This window comes from Papio anubis, chromosome 1 (genome assembly GCF_008728515.1).
Source record: "Papio anubis isolate 15944 chromosome 1, Panubis1.0, whole genome shotgun sequence".
NCBI classification, from domain to species: domain Eukaryota; kingdom Metazoa; phylum Chordata; class Mammalia; order Primates; family Cercopithecidae; genus Papio; species Papio anubis.
Genome location: NC_044976.1, coordinates 79,801,759 through 79,814,939, shown reverse-complemented (window position 1 = coordinate 79,814,939; position 13,181 = coordinate 79,801,759). Strand labels below are relative to the sequence as shown.

Below are 13,181 nucleotides of genomic sequence, written 5' to 3'. Positions count from 1 at the left end.
CCACCCGCCAGCACATCCAGTTCTGCCCCAGAGAGCGGCGGATAGTAATGTTCTGAGGTGGTCTGAAGTTCACCTAAATGTGCTCATATCACGCTCTATAATGTGAAGAAAACACACGAATTTAAATCAGTTTTTAAAACAACCAGGCCTCTCTTCTCATTTACTAGAATGGAAAAAATTCACTTTTATTACCTCGAAGATGCCAAACAGTGCCATTTTATTACTGTGGGAAGCTGGAAGTCATTTCCGAACCCTTTTGGCAAGGGTGCTATGTAGAGCATCCAGTTCAGTCCTTTAAGTGTCTTCTGAGAACCACCACACAGACTGTGATTTACTGTCTTCAGGAGTTAAAGGGAGCCTTTCTACCCTGAAACTGAAGAAAGAAAGGTGAAGTGTGTTTACCAAGCATCCCAATGAGACTTGCAAGAATATGAGACAGCACAGAGTGGGGAGCCAGAGGTAAAGAACACTTTGGTAACCCACATTTTTCAGTATCTACTTTTACATTTGCTTTAAAAGATTATGTTGGCAGCCTTTAGCAGTTGTGACGATTTTTGTATATTGATCAATTGGTCTTTAGGAGACTTTCTCAGACATCTACACATAGTGGCAATAGGACTGCTTTTCCCCTTCCTCTTTAATGTTTGCATCTTAAATAGGTTTTGGTACACTTGCACAGTGAATGCAGTGCCATAGGGTAAATATGTAAGTGTAAATGTATGTGTGTATATATAGAGATGGATAATATACCACCGTGAAAAATAATTACATAGTCTATCACATAAAAAATGACAAGCTGTCTGATATTGCAAAAGGAAATCTAGTAAACTCCTTTTCTTGACAAAAATCAGTGAACTACTGACCTCAAGTAGAAAGACCAATCTTTATTTGCCTGTATATTTTTAAACCCTGATAAGTAATCATCCAAAAAAACTCTCAGAGGAGGACATGACATTTTTTTTTTTTCTTGTAAACAACCCGACATCTTTCATGGAGCAATGTCTCTAGCAATTACATTCTTAATATAATATTGTATTTATAAGCTATATTATAAGGCATCCATAATGGTAGCCTACAGTTTCCATGCCCTTTTTTTTTAAGTGAAATTAACGTTTTCTTACAATACTTTGGTTATTGATGACAAAAACATTTTTTTTCCCCTGCTCTGCCTAGTAAGTAAATATAACAAATACTCAAAGTGGATGAATTTATGACAATATTGGAAATATTATGTGGTCTGTTTCTTTTTAGGGCCAGGATGATATATCTGTTCTGAAGTAGAGGATTCACACTTGACAGTAGGTTTAGGATTTTATGCTGCTTTCATTGCTCAATCTAGTAGGGATACTAGAGGCCAAAACTTCAAGTAGCGCCTGCTAGGCAAATGGCTGAGGGGAGTGGAGGGCTACATCCAGGGAGTCAGGAATGCAGTGCATTCGATGCAGGATCTCGAAGGTAATTAGAGGAATAAAAGTCTCCTTTACTTAAGAGGAGTGAAATCAAGCCAAAAACTTTGATATATACATAACAAAAAAGTAGGGAAAACGTCCAAGAACAAATTTATCACCAGCTTGCTGGGTCATTATTAATGGCCATTAAAAGAAAACAATAGAAAAAAGAACAGTAATTAAAGATAAGGCAGAAAAGCGACTGAATTTTTTTTTTTTAAAGTTCTTCTTTTTAGAAATGCACCCAGGAAGCTCTCTCTATTTAAAACTGGCACACACATTGGACGGACTCATATGTTTCCTATGTGTATGTCATTTATTCTTTTATATTTCCATCCATCCGTGTATTCATCCATCAATAAATCTAGCTATCCTTCACCCAATTATCCATCTATTGCAATCAAGTATTTTTCAATTATTTTCTTTCTTCCACTTGTAAATCCAACCTGTTTTAGGTGGCTGCTACATAGCAAGTAATATTACTAGTGATAGAATGACATGGAAGATGGAGTCTCTTCCCCCCCGCGAGCTTAGCATCCAAGTGGAGAGAAAGTTAAGGATATCATTACTACACTATGTGATAGATGATATGCTAGCACTACACCATGAAGATAGAAAGGCTTCTAAGTTAGAGAGGTGGATCTGGGAAGGCTGACATTAAAGTTGAACTGTAGGAGAAGATGGTGAAGAGGAAAGATAATTCTAGACAAAAAGCACGGTATATGCAAAATGTGTCCTTAATTATTGGTATTCATTTATATTCACAAAATCATTTAACGAATCCTGGCTCTTACTCTGTCTACCTGATAACCTAAGGGAAATTACTCAACTTTTGTCTGCCTCAGTTTCCCTTTCTTCAACTGGGGATGGTAACTGTATATCTTATAGTGAGTATTACGTGAATTTATGCATGAAAAATTTAAGTATATTTGGTAGAAGTAATTTCTGAATACATGTTAGGTAGGATAATATTTTTCCCTTGGTTAAAATGATCTTACTGATGATCCTTTTTGAAGAGATGTGTGAGAGCTATCAGAATTTGAGACTTACTACATTCAGAAACCAAAGAGGCTTCACCTTTCTTAAAACTTTAAAACTGTTTCCAGTAGTGAGAAAAACCTCTAGAAATTCCCTCAGATTCCTGAGTTCAAATTCTGTCTTTGCTACCTTCTAAATTTGAGGTCTTTAGCAAGTTGCTTAATGCCTGCGCCTCAGTTTCTCATCACAAATGCAGACACCAATATCTCCCTCATGGGGCTGCTGCAAGGATTAAATGGGATGATGTGTAAATGTGACTGGCATCACCCAAAGGTTTGTTTCATCATCCAAAACAAACAAACAAAAACAAACAAACAAAAAAACCCTCCTTTAAATTGCTATAATGGCTAATCTAAGACTTGTGAAAAATATCTTTCCCAAAATACTTTCTATAGTTTGAGAGATGACATATAAATATTCTCATCTGCATTCGCCAACTCTGGAAAATACTCTTGAATGCTATTGCTGACTTCAATACGCTGCCTTTGCATCTTTGCCAGAACTTGCTCTGGGTTGCAGCTATTCATAGAATGCCCTTGGATAATGTGATAGGTTGAATTTGAATTGCTCCTCCAATCATTTTGGAGCCAGTAATAATGGCAACTAAAATGGTCATCTGGAGAATGAACATTTTCCAGTACAATCTCTTTCTATTTTTTGTCCTTAAAATAACTCAAAAGAAGATAATATGCTGTTTGAGTAAGTAAGCATTAAACATGCTAACATAAAATTAATTTTCTGTGTACACTTAATATATGCTTTAAAAGACCACTAATCTCAGATGGAATACAAATACAAAGTGACTTTTAAAAACTCATAAATTATAGCAAACAGATATTGCACTAGATCTTTTCTCTTTTCCTGGAATTATTTTTAATTGCAATTGTTTTAAGGCTGAACACCAAGCCCATCAGAGCACTATGTACAGACTGGCTTCAAATAAATTCAACATATCATCACGTTGCTAATACTATACAAATCTTTGGTCTCTCAAACATCTCTGCTTTTCTCCCACGTATCAATTACCTAAGACCAGGGCTTGTTAGTCTGCCTGAAGGAGTACAGAAGCTCCAGGCTGGCATAGCTTCTATTTTATTAACATTTTTTTCTTGCCTGCAACCTGATTTCTTCTGGTCTGACCTAATTCCTTTGATGCCTGAGGCTTGGAGGCCAGTGCTAATCTGCATCACGGATGTGTGGAGGAAAGGTAAGACAATTGGAAGAAAAGTAAAAGACGGAAAGAATGGCACCTGGGTGAGAATGCTCTTCAAATCCAAAAGAAGCATTTTGAAAGGAGGACATTTTTGTTTCACTGCATCCTTTAAAGAGGAACCTAAATTCAATGCAGGACCTAATACCAATTTCCCTTCTCTCTTAACTCTTTACTTTTTAAAGGTAGATAGTAAACCATTGTATGACTATGACAAAAAAGAATGGCAGAATGCTAATTGTAGCATCGTAGGATAAATTCCAACGTAAGAAAAATATCTGTTTATGAAAAATAAGTCATGCTTTAGATGTCATAATGATAGAAAAGGTTTGCGCTGACTTGCAAGTAAAGATCACATGACATTCTAAGCTTTGTTACTAAGCTTTGGAACGTGCTGATATTCAGAGTTTCTTAGACCTGTCCACTAAGTTATTGTTTCTCTGGGTCTGTTCCCAGTTTCTTTTTCCCTTTGGGAAGCAGGTTCTTCTTACTGCTCAAATATGCGTCCAACATCTTGTAGTCATTAATATACCAAAGGCAGGGGCTAAAGGGGCAGATTTTCAAAGTGTCTGTGCTCTCTTGATTTTGGATTACTATGAATCCTGGAGAAGTGGGAAGGTGAAATTTATCCTTTCTTGCTAACAAATTGCACACTTCTTCTTTTGAGATGTTAAAAAGTGTAATTTTGTTTGCATGGATTTACAAGAATAGGGGAGGGTGTCCATTTGTGATTTGATTAATGGAGATTCACAAAGTCACCCTTACACCTGCTCCCATGAGAAGAGTTGTACTTTATTTTAAGCAAGAAAATGATCAGTAACAGTAATTGTTTTCAACACAGTAGCACGCCTTGGTACAGGGATATTTTCACTTCACAGATGTTTGAAGTCACTTGGAGCTCAGCCTCCAAGCTTGTTATTCATTTGGCATCCAAATTCATGTTTCATAGCCATGTGACTATCTTCTGTGCCAAAAATAGAAGGGATCCTCTGAATTTTAGAGCTATATCGTAGCTGCCTAACCTACACAGCTTCTGTGTTTCAGGAAATATTTGCAGATTCAAAATATGTATTTCAGTCAATTGTTTAAAACTATTTATTCAACAGATATTTAGGGCTGCTAACTGGTACAAATGTGTGCTTTTTGTATTCCTCCCAGAGGTAGGAAGTGTCTCCTTTATATTCTCCTTTTATTTTCACTTGTATTTTAGTAGCGGATACACCAGTGAGCAGGAAAATGATCACTACACAGATACTGAGAAGGAAAGAAAAAGAACAGGGGTTTGTAGTCCAGATAATTCACAACATGCAAAGCTAATAGAGTCATATCCAACAATAGTTAGGACATTAGATTCTTAGGTGTGTGTGTGCTGTATTTTAACACAAGCCCCACAGTCAGCATTTTTCACACTGAAGAAAAATGTTGGCAGTTTAGCTTGAACATTGCTTCTAACAGAACTGGAAAGGCCATTTGAAAACAGTTTAAGTCCACACATCACTTCCTATTTGATCTAAAGAAATAAAAAGTCATGCATTGGTACAAATTGTTGCTACTTTATTTCATTGGCCCCTCCCACGTAAGCAAATGAACACTTAAGAGCAGAAAATCCAGCTATAATTTAGGATCCCAAACTATGCATTATGGTTTTCTTTAGCAGAGATATCAAAAATTATCTCATGTTTAGTTTATATTGTTCAGTTCTGAAATCCATTATAGCTTGTGCGTTGGGCAGGTAAAGATTACTTTGCGTTTGTAAACGTGCACACCCTTGGGGGCAGTTGTATTTTATGCACGAGTGAACAAGGGTCTTTTAGCAGCAAATCTATGGAGCTGACATTTTTATGCCTTCTATTTTTTTTTAAGTACAAGTCTAAGCACACAAACAGCAGATTCCCAATTTTAAACTGCTTGTTGAACTCATCTTTTAGTTTAATGTTATAATTAATGTGGTTTGTACGCTAACATTAGGTGTAAACTTTATATGCATATATATACAAATATTTTCCTCAGACAACAAAAGTTTTTAGCAAGTACAGTAAGGAATGGTTTATATTTAATTAATACAGTAACCCATTTAATAAAGGATGCTACCTACTATGTGAAGAAATAAGAATAAAATTTTTTTAAATGAGCATTCCATCTTACAGTACATCTAGGAGAGATTGCTTATGTTTTTGCTGTAATTTTACAAAATGAAAAATTACAACAAATATCTATTAGATTAGCTTGTATAAAGTTGACTCCATCAAAATTCCTTTGCATCCTATTTTATTTAAACAGAATTCTGATGAGGAATGTGTGGTCCTGAATTCCTCAAGCAAGCTAGACCTAATGCTTATGATAATGATCACAGCAATTAGAAACACAATAGATGTACGTCGTCCCAAATGAGATCTGAACTCCTGATTAAAGAAAGACAGGGCCTCGTCCTTTTTCCTGTGTGTGTCTTGTGTAACAACCTCATTGTCTATAACTAATAGATAAAAATGCAATGAGGTGAGCCTGTAATACAACAGATAGTGAAACAAACAAAAAAATTGCTTACATTTCTGCTTGCTGTGCTAACCCCTTTCTCAGATGATCTTGGCAGCTTTACCTTTTTCTAATTTTGCTAACATCTCACAAACATGAAACAGCTCCCCTTCAACCCTCTGGCTCCTCCCTCTCCCTTCTTTTCTCCTTCCCGCTATTTCATTACATTTTCTTATGTGCATACCATCAAGTCCTCTTGGACACATAATCAGATTTGTGCCAGACTATGTTTCTTGGTTTAATGATTAGTTAGCTTTCCAGAATACACATGCTGCTTTATACATGCTTTTATTACTGACATCATGAGAATGCATCTCTCCTGTGTTTACAATTGGGTGTTCACCCTTAAATAAAAGCCATGAGATCAGGTTTAAGAGAATCGTTGTTTAAGAGAATCTTTGAAAAGCAGAATAAAAACAGCTGTTATCTGCTTGAACCATTTCATTTTCTTTCATGATCTGAATGATAATGATGTGTAACAGTGGGCAGTCTCCAGCTTTCATTATACACCATACATCAGAGTCTCTTTCAGGATGGAATTGGGTCTCTTGTCTCGGAGTTCCAACAGGATCTTTTTAACCTCACTTCTAACAGGTGTTGGTGTTTGAGGGAGGGGGTGAAGGCAGAATAAAACACCTTTGCTTGTTCCCCCACTGACCTCTGGATCCAGGAGGCTGGTTTTCATTGGCAATGTGGGTTTGAAAGTCAAACCAGGTCCTTGCTGAAATCTCTCTCGCCAGAAACAGATTACAAATATTTCCACATGTCAAACAAATGAACAATAGGGTGGTCCTTATTAATCAAAGCTCTTCTAAACCAAGTACAGATGGTAGCAATGAACTTCTCTTCCGTGAAGATTTCTGGAGACGGGAGGAAATATATCTCACAGAAATACACATTTCTTCCAGAGACACCAGACGAGGAATAAGGAGCTCAACCCAAATGTAACTCAAAATGAAATGAAACAGAACAATAACAAATAAATAAAAAATTTAAAACACCAGTATTCTCAATGATCCAAACCAGAAGGCTGATTGAGCTTATTTCCATTCAACACTCCCTCGTCACAAGCTGTTCCTGAGGATTCTGCAGTATTTGCCTAGAGACTGACAAGCTCAAATTGGTTTTAACCTCCAGAGTCCCCTTTTCATATTGCAGATGTTGCTGATTTGGGGGTAGAGTTGTGCTTTCCCCAAAGTCTGTGACTTCCAGGCTCTGGTGACATCTACTACTGAGAGCATAACTCCTCTCAGACAACAATGTCATTTGTTATTTTTAATTAACAGAAAAATATCAATAGCAATGGTTGAAACTGCATTGTATTCAAAACTTGAGAGTGAAGAAAGTTCGGGAAGCAATTTTATTTAAAGAACAACCCAGAGGCTGGACGGATGGCTGCATTTCTCTGACCCTAGCTGTATTACCTAAGCCTCTTGGGTGGCAAAAAACTGGGTTGAGAAATCTCCTGGGAACAAAGACTCCTTGGGACGTTCTGTACCACCAGATGTTACTATTTAGGAAGAGTGTATTTCAGATGTTTCAGCAAAATTGGTTTCACTTCTTCACTCAAGATTGGTGCTATTATGGTCCCGTGTAGTCTGTCCTTCAAGGTGAAGGATCAAACGAAGCTAAGATGTCACTCAGTTCACGCCTTGTCTCAAAGCAGTGTTAAACCTAAATTGTATTTGAAAGGTGAAAATTCTATTGTGAAGCCCTTAACACAGAGGATCTGTGATTTGCACTGATAAAAAAAAAATTCCATGATGTAAAAACTTTACCAGAGGCCATTTTTCTCTTTAGCCTGAATCTTTCATATTGCAGCTAAGAGTGTACTTCCTCTTGGTCTGATCTCAGTAAAGAGAGCAATATTCAAAATACTTTAATGTATGGTTTAAGATTTTTCAAAGCCTCTTCTCAAAGTTTTTCAAGATAATTACAGTAAAGATGGGAAATTTTTCTACTAATAGATTAAGTATGTGCCTGAAACCTCAGATTAATTATAATCTTTTTCAAGAGGACTAAAATTATATAATTTTTTTATGAGGAGATAATACTTTATTGGATTTTAAAAGGAAATGAAATATTCCCTTTAAAGAATATATAGGCATTATATATAAAAACAATTCCTTTACATGTCATAATTATGATTTCATAATGACTTTTTTGGGGGAGGTGTGGAGACTGTTCAACTGATTTTAAACTTGTTGGAAAATAAAAGGCCTTATGAAAATAATCCCTATTATTATTTTGAAAATGTGAGGTATGTTTTGTTCAATATATGAAATAGTATTTTTCTTTTTATTCCTTTTTTTTTTTTTTTTGTCATGCAGGCTGGAGTGTGGTGGTACAATCACAGCTCACTGCAGCCTCCACCTCCCGGGCTCAGGTGATCCTCCCATCCTGAGTAGCTGAGACTGCAGGTGGGCAACACCTCCATGGCTAATTTTTTAATTATTCATAGAGACTGGATCTGGTCTTGAACTCCTGGGCTCATGTAACCCTCCCACCTTTGTCTCCCAAAGTATTGGGATTACAGGCATGAGCCACCACACCTGGCCTGAAATAGTACTTTCCAATATCACATTTGGGGTATTCAGTTCTCTGAATACGTGGCAGTACATCCAATTCTAAATTAATACAGAATCATTGCCAATGACAAAAAAGACTTCATTCTTCCCATTTTTTTTGTGTGATGTTGGATAAGGGATAGTATCTCAGTGAAATTGACTTTCCCCGAGAAAGTGAAAGCAAGCACGCTGCTCCTCAGAGTGGGCATTCCTCATGCTACACTTGCATATATTACAGCACCACCATAAAATTCAGGGTAGTATATGTACTCTGTTCCATAAGCCAACATAGTAACTTCCAAGTGGAGAAGACAATGAAAGACGAATTTATGTATTAGAACCTCAACACTCTTGAGGAATACCTGAAAAATTATTCTAGAATGTCAACATAGCTTTTAGAATTTTTGCTAAAAGCCATATTTATATTCAATTCAGATATTATACAAATCTATAAATATTAAGTCATCTTGATTTGTCTACTCTTTTATTGTAATTAAATTAAAGATAAGGAGATGCCACATATCTTTTAGGTGGAATTAATAAGAATGCACATGAGAGAAAACAATGATAAGTTTGATGGAAGAGGAAGAGGAAGAAATTAAGGAAAAGGAAGAGGAGATCTAAATCTCCACCTGGAGAAATGTATTAGTCTGAGGAAATTTGAAACGACTATTCACCAGAATATGGATTAAAAAGTTAGCTATATTGAAAGTAATTCACATTTTAAAATGCTTACAACCTATTAAACACTTTTTTCATTGCTTTATACTTATTCAAAGTTTCTGAGTGAAGTGACTGAGAGCTTAAGTTCTGGGTTTGAATCTGAGCTTTGCCTCTTACTAATTGTTTGCCTTGGCCCAGTAGCTTCCTTATGCCTCCATGTCCTCATATATAAAATGTGATTCAAAACTCATTAAAAAACCTTCTTCGTAGGTTTGTTATGAAGATAAATTGATTAAATATTGGGAAGTTCTTGGAACAGTGTCTGGGACGTACTAAACACTACAAGGGTTTATTATGAAATATTCTTATTTAATTTTCACAGGAACTTTCCAAGATACAAACATTATTTTCCTTTTAAAGTAAAGATAACTGGGGCTTCAAGGTTGATTACCTTGCCTAAGATGAACAGCTAGTAGATGGTGGCAAGGGGGTTGGTATTCTGTATATCTGATTCTGGTGTCACAGCTTCACCATGCTGTAGAGTGAACTTATATTTAACTACAAGTAAGAAACTGTAATCAGATCTTCTGATAAAAATCAAAGACGCCCGGGTGAGGTGGCTCAAGCCTGTAATCCCAGCACTTTGGGAGGCAGAGGTGGGTGGATCATGAGGTCAAGAGTTCGAGACAAACCTGGCCAACATGGTGAAACCCTGTCTCTACTAAAAATACAAAAATTAACTGGGTGTGGTGGTACGCGCCTGCAGTCCCACCTACTCAGGAGGCTGAGGCAGAAGAATCACTTGAACCTGGGAGGTAGAGTCTGCAGTGAGCCAAGATCATGCCACTGCACTCCAGCCTGGACAAGTGAGACTCTGTCTCAAAAAAAAAAAAAAAAAAAAAAAAAAAATCAAAGACATTGGCTTTACTGACTACTATCTCTCTCTGTCATCCTAGAAAGAGTGGTAGATAACTGTACAAATATAGAAACATATACACTGCAGAATGTATGTAAATGTGCATTTTGGCATCTCTAAATTTTAAACTCATTTTCCTAAGAGTACCCACTTATTGAGTTATTTGATAATAACACTACTTTTGATATGCCAACCTAGAGGTACCATCATTAAAGAAAAAGTGTTATGGCCAGGCACAGTGACTCATGCTTGTAATCCCAGCACTTTGGGAAGTTGAAGTGGGCAGATCACCTGAGGTCAGGAGTTCGAGACCAACCTGGCCAACATTGTGAAACCCCCATCTCTACTAAAAATACAAAAATTGTCTGGGAGTGGTGGTGCACGCCTGTAGTCCCAGCTACTCTGGAGGTTGAGGTATGAGAATCACTTGAACCCGATAGGTGGAAGTTGCAGCGAGCTGAGATCATGCCACTGCATTCCAGTCTGGGCAACAGAGGGAGACTCTGTATCAAAAACAACAACAACAACAACAAAACAAACAAACACACAAAAAAACAAGGAAAAGTGTTATGTACATTCCAATAGCTCCCCTCCTTTTTTTTTAATTGTTACTATACTGGGATTAATTGTTGTTACCAAGGTTCTCATCAAGGACATCTTCCAAGATCTGTCTGAGTAAATAAAGACCTGTTGGTTAGGCTTTCTCTCAACTGAGTGAACCTTTCCATTCTATGCTTGTCACAGTTTTTATTACATATTTTAATAAAAAGTGGTTTGCAAAATGCGTGTCTTCTCCACTATACCGAAAGCTACGTGAATGTAATAATTATTTGTGGTTTGCTTATTCTTTTATCTCTGGCACCTAGAATGGTGTGCAGCATAAAATGAGACAGCTGCACAGTCAATGTTTGCCTTATTAATCAACAAAACTCTCTGGCCTCTGACGGGCTGTTTGGGGGTGATGGTGGGAGTTTGGATAAAGACTGGTACACATGCATGGCATGTTGGAGGCTGTGAGAACAAGAATGCTCCGTGGACAGTGCTGTTTCAGGGTTGTTTCAGATAGAAAATATAGACACAAGATAATACTAAGAAAATGGAAGACAATAGGAAAAACAAGGTCGACTTAAGAGAAACCTGAGTTATTTTGTTTCAGAGGAGGGTAGGAAGTTCAGGGCGAATTTTTGTTTTGTTTTGTTTTGTTTTTCACAGTAGTTGTAGCAGTTTTGAGTTGATTCTCTTTCTGAAATCTTATTAAAACAAGCTGGCTATGGTTAGAACCTATAGGCTAGAATAATGTATACCGAGAGGGTTGATGGCAGCAGTAATATCACCTTTATATGGTGGATTCTCTTGGTATATATCAAAGAATCATCACCCAGTGACCCCTGGGTGCAGGAGCTTGTATGTGATTAATCACGGAAGTACTTTCTCTGTTGAACTCTGGAGGGAAGTTTCTGTACCCAGCAGGTGAAATAACATACTAGGGAGCCTGGCAGGCAGAGTGGCATATTCCCTCCTGACCTCAATTTCCCAGCCATGGTGCTGTCTGTTTGTGTGTAAGAGCACTAGGCTAAGAAAAACAGCAAGGATCCTATCAGGACCCCACAGTATAGGGAGATAGTGATCTTCTCATTGAGTCAAGAGGCTAGATTTCAGTGGTATTTGAGAAAGCAGGAAGATAGACTAATTTGGCTACCCATTTTAAAAGAAAGTATGCCAGCTGCTGAATCTTTCCTTACCAATTTATGTCCATTTAGTTTACATCTCTTGGAATTGCCAAACAAATGAACAAGCAAACAATTACTAATTTTAATCCTTTAGAGAGAAATATTCTCATTCTTTTCTTCTCTATGACTGAACAAGTTAGTAACTTAAAGGAGAGGAAGTTTTTAGGTATATAAACAGAATATATATATTTGGGCTTATTTTATTTTGAAGTTAAAAGTTAAAAATCGGACACACTTATGTGGGTTTTATACCTCTTAACAGGTAACCCCCTAATGCTCAGTGAATTTGAACAGGCATCTGGCAATGATGCTGCTTAGTGACTTCAGGGACAACTAAGGCTGTCCTGAGGTTGACTGGCTGAAAAAAATTTCCTGGAAATCAGGCACTCTCATAAACATGCAAAATGAGGAGGACAGAGCAAGATGGTCAACTAGAAGCTTCTAGCACTCATTTCCCCAACAAAGACAGCCAAAACAACAAGTAAACTATATTTTAATACAATAACTAAAGTACAGTACCGACATACATTAAAGGAGCTACAGAGACCCTGGAGAGCATAGAAACTCAGCATGGCCACATAGAGAACAGAAGGAAGTACCTGGCCTCCCTCACATCTTCCCACAGCTAGAATCAATTGGAAACCCGGAGGAACTTCTCCCTACAGGGAACAGGTAAGCAAGAGGATCCCGGTTGCCCAAAGCAGCACCTTGGACCACTACAGTCTTCACCACTGGGGTTCCCTGCCTGTGTGAACTCCAGGCAGCTGAGGGAGCTGCCTGGATATGAAGCAGCACCATGCATCCCAAAACAGTCTCATCCCTCTGTGCCTGAGCTGAAGTGGTACTGCCTCCTGGAGAAACAATACTCTGGCCACCCAGAGCACATACGTTGGCCACCACCTTCCTGGTGCCAAAGCTGAAGCAGTGCCCTGACACGAGGAAGCTACGCCTTGGCTGCCCAGAGTGGCCACAAATCCTAGCACCTAAGCTGAAGTAGCACCCTGCCTCCTAAGGAAATGGGACCTGAGCTGTTTAGAACAGCCACACTCCCGGGCCTGAGTTGAAGAAGGCATATTG

General features: G+C 37.7%; 1 protein-coding gene across 23 annotated transcripts in view; it reads right to left on the bottom strand.

The window, feature by feature from the left end:
* Window positions 1-13,181, bottom strand: part of ADGRL2 (adhesion G protein-coupled receptor L2) — a 684,472-nt gene that overhangs the window by 576,502 nt on the left and 94,789 nt on the right. For all 23 annotated transcript variants that reach the window (XM_017962855.3, XM_021925156.2, XM_031654066.1 and 20 more), the window contains one exon: window positions 193-373. The gene's annotated coding sequence lies outside the window, so the exon portion shown is untranslated. Of the gene's footprint in view, window positions 1-192; window positions 374-13,181 lie in introns of those variants that run through there.